At 44.7% G+C, this 25,569-nt stretch overlaps 1 protein-coding gene across 2 annotated transcripts in view; it reads right to left on the bottom strand.

Moving 5' to 3' along the window:
- tarbp1 (TAR (HIV-1) RNA binding protein 1) overlaps window positions 1-25,569 on the bottom strand; it is a 379,243-nt gene that overhangs the window by 37,255 nt on the left and 316,419 nt on the right. The gene's annotated exons all lie outside the window — the stretch shown is intronic.

The following is a 25,569-nucleotide window of genomic DNA, read 5'->3' as shown; positions in this document are numbered from 1 at the left end:
AAGATTATTAAGGAATTAATAAGGGGAAAATACAATGTGAAGGTAAAGTGGGGAGAAACTTGTTACTGGACTACAAGAGCTTGTTTATAGCAATGTACAAAGTGAGGGGAAATACTGAGACTTTGTAGTGAAAAGCAAAGAAATACAGAGAAATTAAGCAAATATTTTGTATCAATCCTCATAAAGGAAGACAAAATTCAGCCAAAAATGTGCATGGAAGGAGGAGCAGCTTACAGTGTCCTACAGCAACTCTTTTACTTGCATCTTCGGAAACAGATCTATTTCTATCTTTAGAAAATCTTTTCTATTTTCCCCTTCCAGGGTTTGTTTTGAAGACCTGGACCTGGAGTTACACACTGACTTCGATTCTTTGTGGGAATGAGACTTGCTCTCGGGGTCTCACAACTGGCCACTATTCAATATACCAAGGACTCGGCATAGAAAACTAGTGTGCCTTCAGGGTTCCGAGATTTCGTAGCTCTGGAGGTGGCCAGACTTGAGGTCGGTGCCGCCACAGGAACTGGTGTGTCGTGGGAGATGGAAGATTGAAAGCAGCAAGCTGGCTGCTGGCTGTGTGCCCAGACAATGCAACAGACTTTTAACGTCGTAAATCAGTGAGTTGTTTGTTATGTCTACCCTCTTGCTGTGAAATGGAGACACCTCTTTCTCCCTTAACAGGAAGGGAGAGAGCCTGTGGTATGTCAAATTACTCAGTGAACGAGTAGTCTTTGGGGTACAGCAACTTTGTGTCTTTATTGATGCTTTGCTGCATGCTGAGTGCTCGGTGGGGGATGCTGATGCTTTTTTGCTGGTGGGGGAGGGATCAATGCTGTGCTGCTGCTTACACATGGGAGGGGGAGCTGGGGGGCTTTGAGGTTCTAACATTGTTATTCATTCTTTGGGGGCACTCCTCTGTTTTGTGGATGTTTGTAAAGAAAAAGAATTTCAGGATGTATATTGTATCTATTTCCCTGACAGTAAGTGTATCTTTGAAACCATTGAACAAAGGGTCAAGTGAGAACGAGGAACAGAGGGAAATTATTGTAAAATAAAACTACCATAGGAATCAGTGAATTTGAAAGCTGAAAAATCCTAAGGATCTGATGATTTTAATCCCAGAAAGGCTTTAGAGAAGGTGGATGTTCTTCGAATCATCTTCCAATTCTTTGAGATGTTGGGAATGGTTCCTGAGGACTGGAGGTTAGCAAATGTAACCCCATTGTTAAGGAAGGAAAGAGCCACAGGGAGTTACTGACCTGTTAGTCTAAGCTCAGTATGAAGGCAGATGTAGGAAGCTTTAGTAACAGACACCTAGAAAGGAATAATAGGAATGAGCGGAGGCAGAGGGATGTCTGTAAGGAGTTTGTCCATTCTCCATGTCCACTTGGCTTTCATCTGGGTGCTCTGGTTCCTAACACATTCCAAACAACAGGGCTGATAAACTGTGGGTATGCTATTCTGGCACAGAAAGCATGGTGACAAATCTCAGACTACTTGGTTGTTGAATCAAACAACTCATTTCACTTACGCTGCTCATCAACTATAGCTCAGCACTCAATACCATCATTCCCACAATCCTGACTGAGAAGTTGCAGAACCTGGGCCTCTGTACCTCCCTCTGCAATTGGATCCTCAACTTCCTAACTGAAGTCCACAATCTGCAGCTTGGTGATAACATATCCTCCTCACATATCCTCGTGTGCTTAGCCCACTGCTCTACTCTCTCTATACCCATGACTGTGTGGCTAGGCATAGCTCAGATACCATCCATAAATTTGTTGATGATATAACCAATATTGGTAGGATCTCAGATGGCAACGAGAGGATGTACAAGAGTGAGATATGCCAACTAGTGGGGTGGTGTTGCAGCAACAACCTGGCACACAACGTCAGTAAGCTGAGCTGATTGTGGACTTCAGGAAGGGTAAGACGAAGGAGCACATACCAATCCTCATAGAGGGATCAGAAGTGGAGAGAGTGAGCAGTTTCAAGATCTCTGCGGACCTCACCTGGTCCCAACATATTGATGGAGTTATAACAAAGGCAAGTCAGCGACTATACTTTATTAGGAGTTTGAAGATTTGGTATGGCAACAGATACACTCAGAAACTTCTACAGATGTACTGTGAAGAGCATTCTGACAGGCTGCATCACCACCTGATGTGGAGGGGCTACTGCACAGGACCAAAAGAAGTTACAGAGGGTTGTAAATTTAGTCAGCTCCATCTTGGGTACTAGCCTACAAAGTACCCAGGACATCTTCAAGGACTGGTGTCTCAGAAAGGTAGTGCCCATTATTATTATTCGGAAGGTTAGTTAGTTAGAAAGGTTCAAACGTTAGGTATTAATATTGAAGTAGTAAAATGGATTGAACAGTGGCTGGATGGGAGATGCCAGAGAGTAGTGGTGGATAACTGTTTGTCAGGTTGGAGGCCGGTGACTAGTGGTGTGCCTCAGGGATCTGTACTGGGTCCAATGTTGTTTGGCATGTACATTAATGATCTGGATGATGGGGTGGTAAATTGGATTAGTAAGTACGCAGATGATACTAAGGTAGGTGGCGTTGTGGATAATGAAGTAGGTTTTCAAAGTTTGCAGAGATATTTAGGCCAGTTAGAAGAGTGGGCTGAGCAATGGCAGATGGAGTTTAATGCTGATAAGTGTGAGGTGCCACATTTTGGTAAGAATAATCCAAATAGGACATACATGGTAAATGGTAGGGCATTGAAGAATACAGTAGAACAGAGTGAAGGTGGAATCTCATGTGGATAGGGTGGTGAAGAAAGCTTTTGGTATGTTGGCCTTTATAAATCAGAGCATTGAGTATAGGAGCTGGGATGTAATGTTAAAATTGTACAAGGCATTGGTAAGGCCGAATTTGGAATATTGTGTACAGTTTTGGTGACCGAATTATAGGAAAGATGTCAACAAAATAGAGAGAGTACAGAGAAGATTTACTAGAATGTTACCTGGGTTTCAGCACCTAAGTTACAGGAAAAGGTTGAACAAGTTAGGTCTTTATTCTTTGGAGTGTAGATGGTTGTGGGGGGACTTGATAGAGGTATTTAAAATTATGAGGGGGATAGATAAAGTTGATATGGATAGGCTTTTTCCATTGAGAGTAGGGGAGATTCAAACAAAAGGATGTGAGTTGAGAGTTAGGGGGCAAAAGTTCAAGGGTAACATGAGGGGGAATTTCTTTATTCAGAGAGTGGTAGTAGCTGTGTGGAATAAGCTTCCAGTAGAAATGGTGGAGGCAGGTTTGGTATTGTCATTTAAAACGAAATTGGATAGGTATATGGACAGGAAAGGAATGGAGGGTTATGGGCTGAGTGCAGGTCAGCGGGATTAGGTGAGAGTAAGTGTTCGGTGCGGACTAGAAGGGCTGAGATGGCCTGTTTCCATGCTGTAATTGTTATATGGTTATATAAAGACCTCCAACACCCAGGACATGCCCTTTTCTCACTGCTACCATCAGGTAGGAGGTACAGAAGCCTGAAGGCACATACTCAGCGATTCAGGAACAGCTTCTTCCCCTTTGCCATTCGTTTCCTAAATGGACATTGAATCCATGAAAACTATCTCACTTTTTAAATATACATTATTGTTTTTTGCTCAATTTTAATCTATTCAATATACGTACACTGTAAATTGTTATTTATTATAATTATTTGTTTATCTTCTATATTATGTATTGCATTGAACTGCTGCTGCTAAGTTAAATTTCAGGACACATGCTGGTGATAATAAACTTCATTCTGATTGTATGTTTCGATGTACAATATGACAAATAATGTCAATCTTATTCTTAATCTTAATTTATGAAAGGGACATCATATTTGTCTCATCAATTGGAGCTTCTTTTTGAAGAAGTGACTGGTGGAGCTGGTAAGATGGAACCTGTGGCTGTGATACTTGAATTGTCAGAAGGCTTTTAATAAAAGTTGCAGGCAGCAGGTTAATCAACAAGGAGTTGGGTGTAATGTACTGATAAGGATTAATACTTGGCTGTCGGACAGAAAACTAAGGGTGAACATAAGACAAGAGATCTTTCTCAGACTGGCAGGCTGTGGCTAGTGGGCTGCTGCAGGGATCAATGCAACGTTGCAGCTGTTCACAATCTGTGCTCACAAAACCTAAATTAAAATCAGGTTTACTCGAGATTCTGCAGATGCTGAAAATATTGAGGGGAATAAACAGTTGACTTTTTGGCCTATTTCCTTTATCAGGATTGGAATAGAAGGGGAAGATGGAATTAGCAGGTGGGGGGGGGGGGGGGAGTACAGCTGGTAGGTGATAGGTGAGACCAGGTGAGGGCAAAGGTGGTTCACTGGGGGAGGAGGGATGAAGTAAGAAGCTGGGAAATGATAGGTGGAAGAAGTAAAAGGCTGAAGAAGGACTCTGATAGGAAAGGAGAGTGGACCATGGAATGAAGGAGGAGGGAAATCAGAGGAAGGTTATGGGCAGATTATGAGAGGCATAGATAGGGTGGGTAGTCAGTACCTGTTTCCCAGGGCACCAATAGCAAACACCAGAGGGCATATGTACAAAATTAAGGGAGGGAAGTTTAGGGGAGACATCAGGGGTAAGTTTTTTTACACAGAGGGTTGTGAGTGCCTGGAATAACTTGCCAGAGATGGTGATGGAGGCTAAAACATTAGGGGTATTTAAGAGCCTCTTGGACAGGCACATGGATGAAAGAAAAATGGAGGGTTATGGGGTAGTGTGGGATTAGTACTTTTTTTTAAAGGATTATATGGGTTGGCACAACATGGAGGGCTGAAGGGCCTGTACTGTGCTGTAGTGTTCTATGGTTCTAAGGTGAGAAGGTAACCAGAATGAGGAATGGGGGAAAAAAAGAGGAGGAGGAAGACAGGGAAGTTTGCCAGAAGTCCAAGAAAGTGATGTTCATGCCATCAGTGGAGGCTTTCCAGATGGAATACGAGGTACAGCTCCTGCAACCTGAGTTAGGCTTCATCATTTTAGTAGAGGAGGCTGTGGGCAGGCATGTCATAATGGGAATGGGAAGTAGAATTGAAATGGGTAACCATCGGGAGAGATCTTGCCACTTGTGGTAGACAGAGTGAAGTTGCTTGACAAAGCAGTTCCCAAATCTGTGCCAGGTCTCACTAATGTAGAGGAGGACACGCTGGGAGCATTAGATACAATAGATGACTCCGACAGGCCTACAGGTGAAGTGCTGCCTCACCTGGAAGGACTTTTTGGAGACCTGAATGGTAGTGAGGAAGGAGGTGTAAGGGCAGGTCCCCAGAGGGAGATTAGTGGGATGCATCAAATGGACAAAGGAGTCACAAATTGAAGGGTGGGAGGGATGGAGGGAGAAGGAAAGATGTACTTAGTGGTAGGATCCTGTCGGAGATGGCAGAAGTTAGAGAAAATGATGTGCTGGTTACTGAAGCTCATGGGTGGTAGGTAAGGACAAGGGTAACCTTGACCACTTGTGGAGGATGGGGTGAGGACAGATGTGCAGGAAATGGAGAACATTTTTCTCTTTTCTCTCTTGTTCTCATTAGATGGCACTGACTAATGACTAATTGACTTATCAGTAAGTTTTTTCCCCCACTGCCATAGGGTAAGACTAGAACCATGGGTTAAGGGTGAAAGGTGAAATGTTTAAAGGGAACATGAGAGGGAACTTCTTCACTAAGATGGTGGCAAATATGTGGAACAAGCTGCCAGCGGAAGTGGTGGACGTGGATTTGGTTTTAACATTTGAGAGAAATTTGGCTAAGTAGATGTTTGGAAGGGGTCTGAAGGGGTCTAGGTGTAGATTGATGAGATAAAAGTTTAGCATGGACAAGATATGGGCCTTTTGGCCCATATCTATGCTGTAGTGCTCTATGACTATCACAGCATTTGGGTTTGTTGAATGTAGAGGTTAGTAAGTAGCACAATTTCTTCATGGCACCTAGTGAATACAGAGCTACGGATTCTATTTCCCAGCATGTCCATATACTTAATCTACACAGATTAAAATCCAGCTTCACTCCTTACTTTGACTGACAACATAAGTATGATGAAGTAAAGCAAAACATAAAACCAGAGGTATTGCATGAAAAATCAAATTTATTTCAAAACTTAGATAAACAAATGAAGGATGATTGGGAAATATAGTTTAGTTTGACCTCTGCAGGAGACTGCATGAAGTCATAAAGGTGTTGGGTCAACTGGGCAGATTGTTAAACTTTTAACCTGGTAACAAGTGAATCAGACAGGAATGGTGCAGGCAGCAAATGTCACAGAATCTGCAGCTATGCAACAGATGAATGTTGCATTTAATTAGCTTGGAGTTAAACAAACACCTTCCGAAGCAGGGAATCTTGATTCAGACTGTTAACAGTTCAACAAATGTTGACAGTACGTATTTTAAAGATATTTGTTATTAAATCAGAATCAGGTGAAATTTGTTGTTTTGTGGCAGCAGTATGGTACAAAAGAAAAAATACTATTTGGTGCGATAAGAAACACATAAAAAATTAAAATGTTGCTCAAAGGGAGCAAAACAGTGAGGCTGTGTTCATAGACCATTCATAGGGGAACGGAGAGAAGAAGCTGTTTGTAAAATGTTGGGAGTGTGTCTTCAGGCTCCTGTACCTCATTGATGGTAGCAATGAGAAGGTTCAGGAGGTACATGTACTGGGTGGTTGGAGTCCTCAATGGTGGATGCTGCCTTTTTGAGGCATCACATTTGGATATGTCCACAATGGTGGGGAGGTTAGTGCTCACAATGGAGCTGGCTAGCTTTAAAACCCCTGCAGCTTTTGCAGAAAGAGCAAAAATTATCCATCATGAACAAAAACAGACTGCCACTCTGAAAAAATTCAAGAGTCCCAGCTATGACCGACTAAAGGCCACCTCACATGCAAAATAACAATTTCAGATTAAAGTTGAATCACAGATGGATGCAGGACAGCTGAGGCAAGGCTTGAATGCCAAACACATCTTATAAAGCAAAATCAAGCAACATAAATGACAATGAGGTTTTGCATCCAGTTGTGTCTGATGCCTTTTGTGCTTGCTTTGACGGACAGAACATGGAGGCATCCTTACAAAATCCATCAGTCCCAAAGAAAAACATGAGAGCATCTTTCAGGAGAATGAATCTATGGAATATACCTGGCCTAGACGGTGTACCTGGCTGAGTACTGAAGACCTGTTCTAATCAACTGCATGGAGTGTTTACTGATATCTTTAACCCATCACTTCGGTAGTGTGAGCTACACACCTGCCTCAAGCAAGCTTCGACTATACCAATCCCAAGAAAAACATGCTAACCTGCCTCAATGACTATCCTCCAGTAGCACTTACATCCACAGTGAAGTGCTTTGAGAAGCTGGTCACGAAGCTTATCAATTCCTGCCTGAAGAGTGACCTGGATCTGCCCCAGTTTGCCTACTGTTACATACAGGATCACAGCAGATGCCACTTCATTGGCTCTTCACTCAACTCTAGAACATCTGCACAATGAAGATGCATATATTAGGATGCTCTTCATGGACAACAGCTCAGCATTCAACACTATCTTCCCTCAAAACTCACCACTAAGCTCCAAGATGAGGGTTCACTCTCTCCCTGTGCAACCAGATCCTCTACTTCTTCACATACAGACTCTAGTTAATATGGATTGGCAATGTCTCCTCCACATTCACCATCAACACAGGTGCACCATAAGACTGTGTGCTTCGCCCCCCTGTTCTACTCACCTTATATTAAGACTGTTTGGCTAAGTACACGTGATAAATAAATGACATCAACCTGGTTTACGGAATCTTATTTGTGGTGGACCAGGAAGCAACAGCAAGAGGATTGAAAGCGGGGTAGAAGTATGGATTCAATGATTCGGTGTTGCCACTTATTGATATTATCATAGGGTGACACAGTAGCACAATGCTCTACAGAACCAGTACCCTGGATTCAATTCCCGCTCCTGCCTGTGAGAAATTTGTACGTTCTCCCTGTGGTCACATGGGTTTCTTCCAGATGCTCCAGTTTCCTCCCACAGTTCAAAGACGTACCGGTTAATATGTTAGTTAAAGTTAAAGTCTGTCTCGAGCCTTATAGGCTCATCAGGCCAGAGCTTATGCCGGTTTCTGTGGCGTGAAGTGACTGAGAGTACGAGTCTCCCCCCCCCCCCCCAACCCCCGGACAGGATACCAGTCTATCGCGAAGTTAATCCCCAGCATTTTGTTGGTACCCATTTTCAGCTTGGTGAACTGGAGCAGTGTGTGGTTAAGTACATTGCTCAAGGACACAACATGCTGCCTCAGCTGGAGCTCGAACTCAAGACCTTCAGATCGCTAGTACAACACCTTAACCACTTGGCCAGTATGTTAATTGATCATTGTAAATTGTCTCTTGATAAGGCAAGGGTTAATTCAGGGGGGAGGGGTGCTGGACAACACAGCTCGAAGGGCCAAAAGGACCATCTCCACACTGTATCTTAATAATAATAGTAATAAATCCCAAAGTCACTACACAATAGAATTAAACAATTAGGCCTACATAAATCTACAGAAAGCCACAATGAGTAGTCCGAAAGTTCCTAAGAATTGAGAAATGAATGTGTTTGGCTATGCCCATACCTCAGGCTTTACCAGTTTGAGCTGAGAAAATATAACTTACAATAATAATAATAATAATAGATGGTTCCTAAGGTTGTCAAGCTGCGGAGTGGTAATGGGAACAAGCTCCCACTACCTAAAAGTGCTCCTCACAGCATGCACCCCAAATAGCCTCTGACAACCAAGTCCAACTCCTGGCCTTCTCGTGTGGCTCAGCCTCTAAGCCCAGTGGAACTGCTTCTACTGACAGGAGAAGGGGCGAGGGCGGGTCCTGGCACCTTAAAACCAGTGTTTTGGGTAAATGGAGCTCGTCAGCCTGGGAAGGCAGTCCATCTAAGAGAGGGAAAACTCTGATTTTAAACCTCCGCTGCCTTGCAGCCATACCCACTCATGGTAAAGGCTTCAGGAGTAAACCCTGAGGACAAATCCAGAGCTGGAGTCCCTAAGGCAGTCCAACGTTGCCTTCAACCTCGCTCTGGCAACTCCTGCGACATCACTGGTGCCAAGCTGTATCGGCCCTTGCCCTTCCCTTGGACAACATCAGTGGTGTGGAGAGGGGAGACTTGCTACATGGGCAACTGCCAGTCTTCTATACAACCTTACCGAGGCCTGCGCCCTGAAGAGGACACTCCCAAGCACAGATCCATGATCTCACGAGACTAACGGATGCTACACACAATAATAATAGATGCTGAGGAATTTAAATTCAACTCACTCCGTAAAGGAGGAAGCAAAAAAAAATCCTCTGTGTAATGAGGAGCTTGAAGCTATCGTAAAAGCTCATGTTGATTACTAATCCGCTGGTGGGGGGAAATTAGAGTCATAGGGTATTACAGCACAGAAACAGGCTCTTTGGCCCATCTAGGCCATTCTGAATCTGAGCCTATTCTTAAGGTTTGATCAGCTGATCACTGTCTCCAGCCCACTGAAAACATGGGCTCATTTTAAGACTTATTTCAGAGTTACAGTAAACTGTTGGAATTTTGTGGTGACTAACATGATGTCGTGATAAGGTCAAAGCACTGAGAGGCAGAGGAGTAACAGCAAGGGTGGTGAATAAAAATCGTACTGTTACTGAGAATACTCTTTATTAATACAATAGTATTACAAATACAACCAATCAAATATTGAAAGGCCAAGATAAAGTGGACATGAAGAGGATGTTTCCTTTAGTAGGGAATCTAGGATCAGAGGGCACATTCTCAGAATAGAAGGATGTCCCTTTAGAACAGAGATAAGGAGGAATTTCTTTAGCCTGAAGGTAGTGAATCTGTGGAATTCATGGCTTTGGAGTTCAAGTCATTGGGTATATTTGAAACAGAGGTTGATAGGTTCTTGACTTGCAACGGCATCAAAGGTTACGGGGAGAAGGCAGGAGAATGGGGTTGAGAGGAATAATAAATCAGCCATGAAGGAATGGTAGAGCATTCTCACTGGGCTGAATGGATTAAATTTGTTCTTATGTCTTAAGGTCTTATGCTTTTTTAACCATAAATAATCAGAATTGCTGTTTATTCAATTCAAGCCAATATCTTGAGCAAACATATTTTGCATGAAGAGAGCTGAAACTTTATACAGGCAAACATTAACAGAATTATAAGTGAATTCTGATGATGAAATTGTTATCTTAAATAAAATATATTCAGTGATGGTGTTAAATCTGAAGTTGTAGAGTCCTTCTATATGACACAGGAGTAGAGTTAGACCATTTGGCCTGTTGAGTCTGCTCCATCATGGCTGATTTATTAACCCTTCAACTCCAATCTCCTGCTTTCTCCCTGTAGCTTTCAACACCCTGACTTACCAAGAACCCATCAACCTCTGCTTTAAAAATACTCAGTGATTTGCCCTTTACACCCATCTGTTGCAATGCTATCTCTCTGCAAAGGTGGAGGCGTGTGCCTTGTGATCAACTCCTCTTGGTGCACAAATGTATCAGTGTTGTCCCAATTCTGCGCACCAGACCTGGAATATCTTGCAATGAAAAGTTAACCATTTTACCTGCCGAGGAAAATTCCAGTGATCATTTTGGTAGTGGTGTACATTCCACCTCAGGCCAATCTCAAACAGGCTCTAGATAAACTGAGTGATGTAATCAACAGGCACGAAACAGCACACCCATCATTTTGGGGGATTTAAGAAGTCACTAAATAATTAACATTAACAAATCACTTGTAGTACCAAAAGAAACAACACACTGGACCATTGCTACAACACCATCAAGAATGCCTACCATTCTATTCCACGCCCACTCTTCAGAAAGTCTGATCACCTAGCTGTACTTCTACTCCCTGAGTATAGACAGAGACTGAAGACCGCAGCACCAGTAGTGAGGACCAAGAAGGTAAGGCCAAGGGAAGCACAGGAGCACCTACAGGACTGCTTTGAATTGGTGGACTGGACTGTATTCAGTGATCCATCTTCAAATCTGGATGAGCATGCTGCAGTTGTTACCAACTTCATTAAAACTTGTGTGGATGAGTGTGTGCCTACAAAGATTTGCTGTACATTCCCAAACCAAAAGCCATGGATGAATTAGGAGGTTTGTTGTCTGCTGAAGGCTTGATCTGTGGCATTTAAGTCTGGTAACCTAGCTCTGTACAAGAAAACCAGGTATGACTTGTGGAGTGCTATTTCAAGAGCAAAGAAAAATTCCAAGCGAGGTTTGAGGTGACACTGGATGCACGTCAACTCTGGCAGGTTTGCAGGACATTACTTCCAGTAGCATGAATGGCAGCAATGCTTCACTACCAGATGAGCTCAACACCCTTTATGCCCGCTTTGAAAGGGAGAATATAACTGCAGATGTGAAGATCCCTGCTGCATCCAGTGACCCTGTGATCTCTGATGTCAGGCTGTCTTTCAGGAGGGTGAACCCTTGCAAGGTGGAAAGCCGTGATGGTGTACCTAGTAAGGCTCTGAAAACTTGTGCCAACCTATTGGCAGGTGTATTCAAGGACATTTTCAAACTCTCACTGCTATGGTTGGAAGCTCACAACTGCTTCATATGGGCAACAATTATACCAGTGCCCAAGAAAAGTAGTGTGAGCTGGCTTAATGACTATCGCCCAGTAGCACTCACATCTACAGTGATGAAATGCTTTGACAGGTTGGTCATGACAAGACTGAACTCCTGCCTCAGCAAGGACCTGGATCCACTGCAATTTTCCTATCGCCACAATAGGTCAACACCAGGTGCAATCTCAATGGCTCTCCAGACTCTTGGATCACCTGGGGAATATAAACACCTATGTCAGGATGCTGTTCATGGACTACAGCTCAGCATCATTCCCAGACTCCTGATTAATAAGATACAGAACTTGGGCTTTTCGACCTCCTTCTGCAATTGGAGCCTCAAAGACCACAATCTGTACAAATTGGTACTAATAACTCCTCCTTGATGATGATCAACACAGGTGTGCCTCAGAGGTGTGTGCTTAGCCCACTACTCTACTCTCTGTATACCCGTAACTATGTGGCTAGGCATAACTCAAATACCATATATAAGTTTGCTGATGACACAACCATTGTTGGCAGAATCTCAGATGAAGATGAGAAGGTGTCAGGAGCGAGATATACCAGCTAGTGGAGTGGTGTCGCAGCAACAACCTTGCACTTCATGTCAGTAAGACCAAAGAGCTGACTTCAGAGAGGGTCAGGTAAGGGAACACAAACCAATCCCTGTAGAGGGATCAGAAGTGGAGAGAGTGAGCAATTCAAGTTCCTGAGTGTCAAGATCTCTGAGGATCTAACCTGGTCCAGTCATATCAATGCAGCAATAAAGAAGGCAAGAGAGCAGCTAAGTTTCATTAGGAGTTTGAGAAGATTTGGTTTGTCACCTAAAACACTCAAACAGTTCTACAGATGTACCATGGAGAGCATTCTGACAGGCTGCATCACTGTCTAGTATGGTGGGGCTACTACACAAGATTGAAAGAAACTACAGAAAATTATAAAATTAGTCAGCTCCATCTTGGGTACCAGCCTCCATAGTATCCAAGACATCTTTAAGGAGCAGTGCCTTAGAAAGGCAGAGTCCATTATTAAGGACCTCCAGCACCCAGGGCATGCCCTTTTCTCACTGTTACCATCAGGTAGTAGATACAGAAGCCTGAAGGTGCACACTCAGTGATTCAGGAACAACTTCTTCCCCTCTGTCATCCTATTCCTAAATGGCCACTGAACCCATGAACACTATCTCACTTTTTTTTATATTATTTCTGTTTTTGCACTATTTTAAGCTTCTGTTGAATATTCATATATATACTTTCTGTAATTGACCTACTTATCTTTTTCTGTATTATCGTGTATTGCATTGTACTGCTGCTGCTAAGACAACAAATTTCATGACATATGCCAGTAATATTAAACTTTATCCTGATTCAGAATTCCACAGATTCATCACACTCTGGCTAAAGGAATTCCTTCACATTGCTGTTATGAATGGATGTCACTCTATTGTGCCCTCTGGTCCTAGACTCACTCATAAGGAATATCCTCTCCACATCCACACTATCTAGGACTTTCAATATTCAATGGGTTTCAATAAGATTCCCGCCCCCCCCCCCCATTTTTCTAAGCTCCAGCAAGGTCAGGCCCACACCCTAATACACCACTATGATAGGCAGGCTAAAGCAGGTGAGGGTAGCCAACAACCCATCCAAGCATGTGAAGTCAGCTCCAGCGGACTGAGCTGATGAGACAGAGGACATCATGGTCATCCATTGCAAGCAGTGAAGACCCCAGTTTACGACACTTGCTCATACCACTGGATCTGGACTTCTGAGGTCAAGAGAGTGGAACTGCCCCGTGCAATGACTTTTCCACTTTAAAAACTCTCCTGCACAGGTTTCCTGTCATCATTGGACACGATGGACAATCACTATTATGATATTATATAAAGATATTATAAGACTAAGTACAAGTAATAAAAATATTGACTTATTGTGGGCTTAGCACTCATATTAAGTCATTAGTGTTTGAAGCATTTATTTGATGTCAGCTCCTATTTAAATACAATTGCCAATTCCTAGAAGGAATTTCTCTGTACAACTCACAAGTTCTATAAACCACTTTTGTAATCATCGCCAAGTATTAAAAGGAATGCAAAGAGTTTATATGTTCTGTCACATGGCTTTCTGTAAAACAAATTTATGGTAAGATTTCTTGCGATCAATCAAAATAAGTATGAAACAGTTCCATGACAAGCAAATTTTCTTCTGTAAACCAGGCATTGGGATTTTCTAATTACTTTCATCCTTGGGCAGGATTCCTGATTGACTTCATTGCAAATGATTCCCAATAACAATGCTGCATAATTATTTTTATTTTAATTATTGTCTATATTATAATAAACAACTGTTTAAGTTTCACCTAAGAGACGAAAACAATTTAAACTTCAAAGTGTGTGTGTCTCTATCTGTGTGTGTATGCACGTGTGTGAAAGAGAGTGTCTGCTTTTGTCAGTGTCTATACACATGCACAAAGAGATCTTTGTTAATGACATTTCTGCTAGAAGCCCACCAGCTGTCTTGCTAGAGTGTACAGTAACAATTCTGGCATAAGAAAAAGGCTAAAATTTAATTACAAACAAGAGAAAATCTGCAGTTACTGGAAATCTAAGGAACAAACACAAAATGCTGGAGGAACTCAGCAGGCCAGGCGGCATCTATGGAAAAAAGTAAAGAGTTAACGTTTTGGACCAAGGCCCTGCATCAGAAATTAATTATTTCATATTGACATTATTAACATTACTTGGCATACAGTAGAAGAGGATTTTCTTTATAGTTTGATCTCATACAATCTCACCCAGATTCAAATACCTGACACTCCATCAGCAGTGAAGGGTTTTGCTGAAGAAAAATAATACAATCCTGGCAAGTGTAACATCCTCATTTCTCTTGTGCTAAAATTACATGCCTTAATTTTATCAATTCCCTGCTCCCAAAACTGACTGGAATACAGTACAACCTGCAGGATGATTTCTTCCAGGTGGTCTCTTACATTTTATCCCCAGAATCAGGTTTAACATCAGAATCAGAATCAAAATCAGGTTTATTATCACCAGCATGTGCAGTGAAATTTGTTACCTTAGCAGCAACAGTTCAATGCAATACATAATATAGATGAAAAATAATGATAATAATAAGTAAATCCATTACAGTATACATATATTGAATAGATTAAAAACAGTGCAAAAAAACAGAAATAATATATATTAAAAATAGTGAGGTAGAGTTTGTGGGTTCAATGTCCATTTAGGAATCAGATGGCTAAGGGGAAAAAGCTGTTCCTGAATTGCTGAGTATGTGCCTTCAGGCTTCTGTACCTCCTACCTGATGGTAACAGTGAGAAAAGGGCATGCCTTGGGTGCTGGAGGTCCTTAATAATGGACACTGCCTTTCTGAGACACCAGTCCTTGAAAATGTCCTGGGTCCTTTGTACGCTAGTTCCCAAGAAGGAGCCAACTAAACTTACAACTGTTGCAGCTTCTTCCAGTCCTGTGCAGTAGCCACCCCCACCCCGTCCCCCCCATACCAGATAGTTATGCAGCCTGTCAGAATACTCTCCACAGTACATCTACATAAGTTTTTGAGTGTATTTTTTGATATATCAAATCTCTTCAAACTCCTAATGAAGTATAGTCACTGTCTTGCGTTCTTTATAACTGCATCGATATGTTGGGACCAGGTTAGATGCTCAGAGATCTTGACACTCAGGAACTTGAAACTGCTCACTCTCTCCACTTCTGATCCCTCTATGAGGATTGGTATGTGTTCCTTTGTCTTACCCTTCCTGAAATCCACAGTCAGCTCTTTCGTCTTATTTACGTTGAGTGACAGGTTGTTGCTGCAGCACCACTCCACTAGTTGGCATATCTCGCTCCTATACACCCTCTCGTCACCACCTGAGATTCTACCAACAATGGTTGTATCGTCAGAAAATTTATAGATTGTGGCAACCCACTTCCCAGCGCACTCGAACCAGCTCACAAAGTGGCGCGCGCCGGCACTGAGGCCGGCCCCAAAATGGGCGCCAGGCTTTCTTCACCGTGCGCGGGACAGGACTGTGAATATGTGCCCCCTACAGCATTCTCGCCTGGGGAGGGCGGGAACAGGAAGGCTTTAAAGCGAGGCCGTGAAGTTTGAATAAATCTCTTTTGCAACTGCAACTCACTGACTGCGTGTCATTATTTCAGCGCTGTGTGTAGCACACCGCTACAATTGGTGACCCCGACAGCCCAAACGATATTTGGACCGGAGATGAATGACGCCGCATCTGGTCATGCAGTTTCGTTAAAACTGCCAAGCTTCTGGATGCTGCGACCTCACCTATGGTTCCAGCAAGCAGAAGCCCAATTCCACATTCAACAGATAACCTCGGATTCCACACGTTGCTACTACGTGGTGAGCTTCCTCGACCAGGAGACAGCCGCCCAGGTTGAGGAGTTCATACAGTCACTCCCAGAGGACGGCAAATACACAGAATTCAAAGCCTTGCTCATAAGGACATTCGGACTCTCACGGCGCAAGGGAGCTGCCCGCTTACTGCACCTGGATGGTTTGGGAGACAGGCTGTCGTCGGTGTTGATGAACGAGATGCTGGCCCTGGCTGATGGACACAAGCCCTGCCTCATGTTTGAGCAGGCGTTCCTAGAGCAGCTGCCCGAGGACATACGCCTGCTGCTGTCTGACGCAGATTTCAGTGACCCCCGGAAGGTGGTGGCCCGGGCAGATGTTCTGCCAAGAAGGAGAGTGGGGCGTCTGTCGCACAGATCACAAAGCCACGTTCCCAGCAGCAGACCTGACCAGGCCCAGCAGCAGAGCCCACTAACCCCAGAAGCAGGGGTGCGGAGACCAACCAACAATGGTGCTTCTACTACCAGCGGTGGGGCGCAGAAGCCCGCCGCTGTAGCCCGCCCTGCAAGTTCCCGGGAAACGCTAGGGCCAGCCGCCGCTGATGGCTACGGCAGCTGGCCATCGGGATAGCCTCCTGTATGTCTGGGACAAGCAGGCAGGACGCCACTTTTTGGTCAACACCGGAGCCGAGATCAGCGTCTTACCTTCGATGAGCTACGACACCCGCAACAGAGAACTGGGTCCCACCCTGAGGGCCGCGAACAGCAGCACAGCAAGGTCCTATGGTTCACGTGGGACTTCACACTAGCCGCCATAGCCCAACCGTTCCTGGGAGCGGATCTTTTGCGAGCTCACAGCCTACTGGTCGACCTGCAAGGGAGGAGACTGGTCCATGCCGAGACCTTTCAAACGTCCCCCCGGGTGTAGCCAGGTTGCCAGCGCCACACCTAGACTCCATCACTTAGTCCGACAACGACTTCGTCCTGGCGGATTTCCCATCGGTTCTGGCACCGCAGTTCACGGCAGCCATGCCCAGACACGGAGTACAGCACCACATCCTGGCCCAGGGACAACCCCTCCACGCCCGTGCTTGAAGGCTTCCCCCGGACAAGCTCCGACTGGTGAAGGTGGAGTTCAAGAGGATGGAGGAATTGGGGATCATATGGCGGTCTGGCAGCCCATGGGCCTCCCCACTCACATGGTGCCCAAAGCAGCAGGGGGCTGGAGACCATGCGGTGACTACCGCAGGCTGAACGAGGCTACAACACCGGACCGCTACCCTGTGCCGCACATTCAGGACTTTGCAGCAAACCTGCATGGCGCACAGATCTTCTCCGAGGTAGACCTCGTCCAAGGATACCATCAAATCCCGATGCATCCGGACGACGTCCCCAAAACGGCACTCATCACCCCGTTCGGCCTTTTCGAGTTCCTCCGCATGCTGTTCAGCCTAAAGAATGCCGTACAGACGTTCCAGTGGTTAATGGACGTGGTGGGACGTGACCTGGACTTCGTTTTCATCTATTTGGACAACATCCTCATAGCCAGCAGTAGTCATCAGGAACATCTGTCCCACCTCCGTCAACTCTATGCCCAACTGAGTGAATACGGCCTAACAATCAACTCGGCCAAATGCCAGTTCGGGCTTGACACCATTGACTTCCTGGGCCACAGGATTACTAAAGACGGGGCAACCCCTCTGCCCGCCAAGGTAGATGCGGTCCGCCACTTTAATTAAAGGCCTGCAGGAAATCGTGGGTATGGTAGATTTCTACCACCGCTTCCTCCCCTCAGCAGCCCGAATCATGAGCCCCCTGTTCGCCCTGATGTCGGGTAAGGGCAAGGACATAACCTGGGACGAGGGGTCCACAGCTGCTTTCGTTAAATCCAAAGAAGCCTTGGCAAACGCCGTGATGCAAGTGCACCCCAGAACAGACGTCCATACCGCCCTCACAGTGAACGCATCCAACACGGCAGTCGGTGGAGTGCTGGAACAACTCATCGAGGGTCGCTGGCAACCCCTGGCGTTCTTCAGCAAACACCTATGACCACCCGAGCTCAGATACAGTGCCTTCAACCAGGAACTGTTGGTGCTATACCTGGCAATCCGGCATTTCAGGTACTTCGTAGAAGGTAGGCCCTTCACCACGTACACGGACCACAAACCGCTTACCTTTGCGTTCATGAAAGCATCCGACCCCTGGTCCTCCTGCCAGTAGCGACATCTGTCCTAAATCTCCGAATAGACGACGGATGTCCGGCATGTCTTGGGAAAGGACAACGTCGTGGCGGACGCTCTCTCCAGACCTAACATCCAAGCCCTGTCCCAGGGGTAGACTATGAAGCACTGGCGGAGGCACAGCAGGCAGACGAGGAGATCCCTAGTTACAGAACTGCAGTCTCTGGTTTGCAGCTCCAGGACCTTCCTGTAGGCCCAGGTGAGAGGACCCTTCTCTGTGACGTAACCACCGGCCAACCCCGCCCCATCGTCCCAGCAGCCTGGCGGCGGTGCATTTTCGACTCCATTCACAACTTAGCGCACCCCTCCATCAGGTCAAATGTCCAGATGGTAGCCAACAGGTTCGTTTGGCACGGACTCCACAAGCAGGTCAGTGAATGGGCCAAAACATGCATGCACTGCCAAACAGCCAAGGTGCAGCGGCACACCAAAGCCCTGCAGCAGCAGTTCCACCCCACCCGCCGGTGTTTCGACCACATTCATGTGAATATCGGAGGCTCCTTGCTAGTGTTGTGAGAAGCGCGGCACCTCCTATCGTAGACCGGTTCACAAGATGGCCAGAGGCAGTCCTGCTCACTGACACTACCTCTGAATCCTGTGCCCGAGCACTGATTGCAACCTGGGTATCTCGTTTTGGTGTACCAGCCCACATTACCTCTGACAGAGGTGCCCAGTTCACCTCCAGCCTGTGGTCAGCTATGGCCAGCCTTTTGAGGACACAGCTGCACCACACAACTGCCTACCACCCACAGTCGAACGGACTAGTGGAGCATTTCCACCGTCACCTGAAGTCGGCTCTCATGGCCCACCTCAAAGGGCCTAACTGGGTGGACGAGCTTCCCTGGGTCCTGCTTGGAATCCGTACGTCGCCCAAAGAGGATCTGCCAAGTTGGTGTACGACACACCCCAGGTCATCCCAGGAGAGTTCATACCAGCCCCAAAGGGGCAAGAGGAAGAACCCGCAGCAGTCCTGACAGACTACATGAGAGGCTCAGTAACCTGGTCCCGTACCCACTTCACAGCATGGGCAGAGCCCGACCTGAGTACCCAAAGACCTGCAGACCTGTAAGTTTGTTTTTGTATGACAGGGCGGACACCGGACACCGCTACAATGGCCCTACGAGGGGCCGTTTACGGTGATCAGAAACAATGGGTCCACATTCGTGCTGGACATTGGGGGGAAAGAGGACGTTTTCACAGTGGACCGACTGAAACTGGCCCACGTGGACTTGGTGCAGCTGGTCGAGATTCAGGCACCACAGCGCAGAGGTAGACCTCCCAAACAGAGACCGTCCCAGACTGAGGACATTGGGGGGTGTATCACCGGTTCTTGGGGGGGGGGGGGGTGGTTATGTGGTGACCCTCTTCCCAGCGCACTCGAACCGGCTCACAAAGTGGCATGCGCCGTCATTGAGGCCGGCCCCAAAAAGGGCACCAGGCTTTCTTCACCGGCAAGGGGAAAAGCCCACGCGCAGGACGGGACTGTGAATATGCACCCCCTACAGCATTCCCATCTGGGAAGGGCGGGAACAGGAAGGCTTTAAAGCAAGGCTGCGAAGTTTGAATAAATCTCTTTTGCAACTGCAACTCACTGACTGCGTGTCGTTATTTCAGCGCTATGTTTAGCACACCGCTACAAGATGGTATTTCAGCTATGCCTAGGCACACAGTCATTGGTATAGAGAGTAGAGCAGTGGGCTAAGCACACACCCCTGAGGTGCACCAGTACTGATTGTCGGCAAGGTGGATATGTTATCACAAAGCCGCACAGATTGTGGTCCTCCAGTTAGGAAGTCAAGGATCCAATTGCAGAGGGAGGTAGAGGCCCAGGGACTGCAACTTCTCAGTAAGGATTGTGGGAATGATGTCGTTAAATGCTGAGCTATAGTTGATGAACAGCATCCTGACCTAGGTGTTTGTGTTGTCCAGGTGGTCCATGTGAAGAGCCATTGAGATTCAATCTGCTGTTGACCTACTGTGGTGATAGACAAAATGCAATGGGTCCAGGTCCGTGCTGAGGCAGGAGTTCAGTCCAGTCATAACTAACCTCTCAAAGCATTTCATCACTGTAGGTGTGAGGGCTACCGGGTGATAGTCTTTAAGGCAGCTCACATTATTTTTCTTAGGCACTGGTATAATTGTTGCCTTTTTGAAGCAAGTGGGAACTTCTGCCTGTAGCAGTGAGAAGTTGAAAATGTCCTTGAATACCATTTGGTTGCCACAGGTTTTTAGAGCCTTATTAGGTACTCCATCAGGACCTTCCACCTTGTGACAGCCAAACATTGGCCTCTGAGACGGAGATGACAAGGTCATCAGGTGCAGCAGGGATCTTCACAGCTGTAGTTGTGTTCACCCTTTCAAAGCGTGCATAGAAGGCATTGAGTTCATCTGGTAGTGAAGCATCACTGATATTCATGCTATTAGGTTTTGCTTTGTAGAAAGTAATGTCTTGCAGTCCCTGCCAGAGTTGTCATACATCCGATGTCACCTCTAACTTCATTCAAAATGGTCTCTTCGCCCTTGAAAGAGCCCTTAGCAAATCATACCTGGTTTTCTGGGACACGCCTGGGTTGCCAGACTTAAATGCCACAGATCTAGCCTTCAGCAGATGATGTACCTCCTGGTACATCCACGGACTTTTGGTTTGGGAATATGTTGTTTCGCAGCAGTGCCGCAGTATAATTATAAATTACAATAAAAAGACAAAATTAAAAATTAAATTAAATAAGTATTGCAAAAAGAGAACAAAAATAGTGATGTAGTGTTCAGGTCCAATAAAAATAACAGACACAAAAAGAACGCTTGTCACCATCTGTTGCCCAATTGCAGTACTCTTAGATTGTTTCATTTGCTATCACTCAGGTAAATCTTTTGACAATAATATTAGTTCACTACTCTGACCAAGATCATGTTAACAGTTGACATTTTAAATCAATTTTCACACTTTGTTTACTTTGCATATCAACAATTCTGTGAATCACAATCACTTCAGTGTAAAAGCCCTAAACACATCTAAGTAGTAATCCATTGAAAGAATTAATTGCACAACCTAAAATATCCAGGATACAACTGCCACTGTGGGAGATAAGCTCAGTACAGAAATATGAGGTTAAATACATATTGGTAATGCACAGATGTGAAACAGCAGGTAACTGTTTTACCTGGTTCAAATCCATGCCAGAGCCATCAGACTCAAAAGCAGTTACTTCTCCCAAGTAGTAAGGCTAATCAACACCTCCACCTACCAACCCGTCCCTCCACACCTCCAACCATTACTTCAGTATTTCATGTCAGAGTCACCTTATGTACAGACACTCATGTATGATGGACTTGATGGACATGATGGACATACAATCAATCTATGTATATAAGACCATAAGATATAGGAGCAGAATTAGGCCATTTGGCTCATTGAGTCTGCTCTGCCATATCACTATGGCTGAACCATTTTTCGTCTCAGCCCCATTCACCAACCTTCTCCCGTGTCCCTTCATACCCTGACCAATCAAGAATCTATCAATCTCTGCCTTAAATATACATAAACATTTGGTCTTCACAGCTACCAGTGGTAACAAATTAGTTTTGTGAACCTCTTTTGAGCCCTCTCCAGTTTCAGCACATCCTTTCTAAGGGGCCCCAAAATGCTCTCAATACTCCATGTGAGGCCTCACCAGTCCTTTATAAAGCCTCAACTTAACATCCTTGCTTTTATATTCTTGTCCTCTTGAAACGAATGCTAACCTCGCATTTGCCTTCTTCACCACTGACTCAACCTGCAAATTAATCTTTAGGGAATCCTACACAAGGACTCACAAGCCCCTCTGCACCTCAGATTTTTGTATTTTCTCTCCATTGAGAAAATAGTCTACGTTTTTATTTCTTCTACCACAGTGCATGATCATATACTTCCCAACACTGTATTCCATCTGCCAATTCTTTGCCCATTATCCTAATTTGTCTAAGTCTTTCCTCAAAACTAACTGCCCCTTCATCTATCTTGGTATCATCTGCAAACTTTGCTACAACGCTATTAATACTGTCATCCAAGTCATTGACATATAACTTATAAAGAAGATGTCCCAACATAGCCTCTGTGGAACACCACTAGTCACCAACAGCCAACCAGAAAAGGCTCCTTTCATTCCCACTTTACCTCCTGACTATCACCCACTGCTTTATCCATGATAGAATCTTATGCTGGCCTTTATAAATCAGAGCATTGAGCATTGAGTTGGAATGTAATGTTAAAATTGTACGAGGAAAATGGTGAGGCCAAATTTGGAATACTGTGCACAGTTCTAGTCACTGGATTATGGGAAAGATGTCAACAAAATAGAGAGAGTATAGAGAAGATTTACTAGAATGTTACCTGGGTTTCAGCACCTAAGTTACAGAGAAAGGTTGAACAAGTTAGGTCTTTATTCTTTGGAGCGTAGAAGGTTGAGGGGGGACTTGATAGAGGTATTTAAAATTATGAGGAGGATAGATAAAGTTGACGTGGATAGGCTTTTTCCATTGAGAGTAGGGGAGATTCAACAAGAGGACATAAGTTGAGAGTTAGGGGGCAAAAGTTTAGGGGTAACACGAGGGGGAACTTCTTTCCTCAGAGCGTGGTAGCCGTGTGGAACGAGCTTCCAGTAGAAGTGGTAGAGGCAGGTTCAATATTGTCACTTTTTAAAAATTGGATAGTTATATGGACAGGAAAGGAATGGAGGGTTATGGGCTGAGTGCAGGTCGGTGGGACTAAGTGAGAGTAAGTGTTCGGCACAGACTAGAAGGGCCGAGATGGCCTGTTTCTGTGCTGTAATTGTTATATGGTTATATGATGCTTCTGCAAGCAAGCTTTTTATTGCACCCAAGCATATGACAATAAATTCAACTGTTGATTTTGATGCCCAAGTCCAAGACCTTCCTGAGACTTATCTGCCTTTATGGGACCCTCAGAAGTCCTCCATTTAAGGTTGAACATGGAGGCTGCGCCCAGCTGTTCTGTGATATGCAAGTCAGGGTGCATAATACGAAGAGAAAACCATTGTCTATGTATCCTCTCCTCACTGCTATTGGATCCAAAAGAACAGCAGAGACTGATAGTTTGGCACCAGCAACATCACAGGAGTTGCTAAACTGCAATGAACTCAATATAGGACTGCCTTTGAGACTCCAGCTCTGGATTATTCCTCGGAGTTTACTCCCGAAACCTTCCCCATGAGTGCAAGGCAGCAAAGGTTTGAAGTTGAGTTTTCCTTCTGCTCGGTGAGCGTTCAACCACAGCTGATGAGCCCCATCTGTTCGAAACAACTAGTTTTAAGGTGCCAGCAAGCCGCCTTTGCCCCATCTCTTGTCAGTAGAAACAGTTCCACCGGAATAGTAGCTAAGCCACATATGATGGCCCAGAGCAGGACTTGGTTGTCAGAGGCTATTTGAGATGCACGTCATTGAAAGCATTGAACAGGTATCCCCACTAATACCCCCGGCTACTACAGCATGAAACCTTATTGGACTCTATGCTTGGGGTTAATAGATCAGTATCCAGTAAATTATACTGACTCAACTCACAGCTACTATAAGGCCTGAGTCTCTGCTTTCACTGGGTGAAATTCAACATGCAAAATAACAACTTTTAAAAAATCAGGAATGAAATTTTAATGTGGTTGAAATACTTCCCAACTGTTAGGGAATATTCTGGACTTCTGTCTTATGAACAACTCGTACTTACGAACCAAGGAAGGAGAACGCCGTCTGCCATTTCAAGTCGTTGCTGTTAACACTGTGTTGAGTGTGTAACTTTGCATTTGACTTAAATTTTTCTTAGCAAGACTTACCCTGACCGCCCACCCCTTTTCCGGTTGGCTGGTGGCGCAGTGAGATCAGCGCTGCACTTGAGAATGGAGGTTCCTGCGTTCAATCCAGTGACAGATCGCTCCCAAGCACGTTATCCATCTGTGCTGAGTAGATGTCGAGCTCACAACTCGACCTCGTTAAAAAAAAACATTGCCACCTCCAGTTCAAATTCACACGCGGAATATTGTGGAGGATCAAATACCCAAACCCAGCACAGCCCCCACTTGTCCCATTTAACCTGTCTCAGTGCAGTGGACTTTAGGACCAGGAGAATTCAGTGTGCTGGTCATTAGGACCCGGCAGAGCTCGAGACCTGCCACCCACAGTGTTTCTGTTCCATTGACGGGGAAACAATCATGATTGAAAATAAAGTGGAAATAATAAAGCTTTTGGAAAGAGATGAAACGTCATTGGAAAAGCATTAGGCTACAGTTGGTCAACGATCAGAACAATTTTAAAGGATAAAGGATAAAGTGAGAATAATGGAGTATGTGAAAGGCCCTGCCCTGATGCAAGCTATAATTATTACAAAGCAACGCGTGGTTTAATTATTGGAATACATATACTATATACTAAGACAAATGTTTGACTGACATTAAATAATACTGGATGTACTTGTTCCGACTTACATACAAATCCGACTTAAAGAAGGACTCAAGAACGGAACTCGTTCGTAACTCGGGGACTGCCTTTATATCAGATATTAATTCAAACAAAAACCAGTCCTCAGTTCTTAATGTAAATTGCAAGTAGTAATTGGTTTAGAGTTAAAATAAATAGGTTTGTGGAGCACAGAAGGGGGTTGGCTGGTAAGAGGTATGGTTTGTAAAGTGAAGTGACCATAAGACGCTCTCATGCATCAGCCAAACTTTATAAGTTAACTGGCCTGCATCAAACAAGGAAGGTGTGGGCTAAGTTATTGTAATTCAAATTTAAGAGGGTAGACCAGAGTGATGTTGTCACTTTGTATGTCAAACATCGTCACAGGTAAAAGCAATCAATTTGTGTACTCATTGTTCACCCTAACAACATTAATTTTGTGTCCCTGGGACCGCTGTCCTGAGAAACTTTTATAACATTCCTGTGAATTACTTTGTCCCAACATAGGTATTTGAACATTCACAGACATCTCCCACAAATTTATGTAATTTAAAGGAAAATTGTCAATACAAAATATTGAAATAAATCATGTCATTATAACTATTGAAATTGTACTGAATCACCCACTGTTATCTTTGATCTTAAGGTTATAAAATATGATGTATTTTGTATTTCAGATACTCTATGAAAATTGCCTGCTTGTTGTGGTGAGTAAAGACACCAGCTTCAGTCACCATGTCATCAAGTTCAGTGTCTCTGCAGTGACAGGCATAGAATTCCAATCAGACTATCGAGTTTACAAAGCTATCGCATTTCCCTATTAATTTCCCCGAGACCTATTCTCCCTACAACATGCCCCTCATACTGTTATCCACCTATACCAGGGCAATCTACAGCGGCTATTTAACATACCAACCCATGCCTTTTGGGTGGGTAAGGTAATTGGAGC

Source organism: Hypanus sabinus, chromosome 12 (genome assembly GCF_030144855.1).
Source record: "Hypanus sabinus isolate sHypSab1 chromosome 12, sHypSab1.hap1, whole genome shotgun sequence".
Taxonomy (NCBI): domain Eukaryota; kingdom Metazoa; phylum Chordata; class Chondrichthyes; order Myliobatiformes; family Dasyatidae; genus Hypanus; species Hypanus sabinus.
The sequence above is the reverse complement of the archived record's forward strand: the minus strand, read 5'-3'. Positions and strand labels throughout refer to the sequence as shown.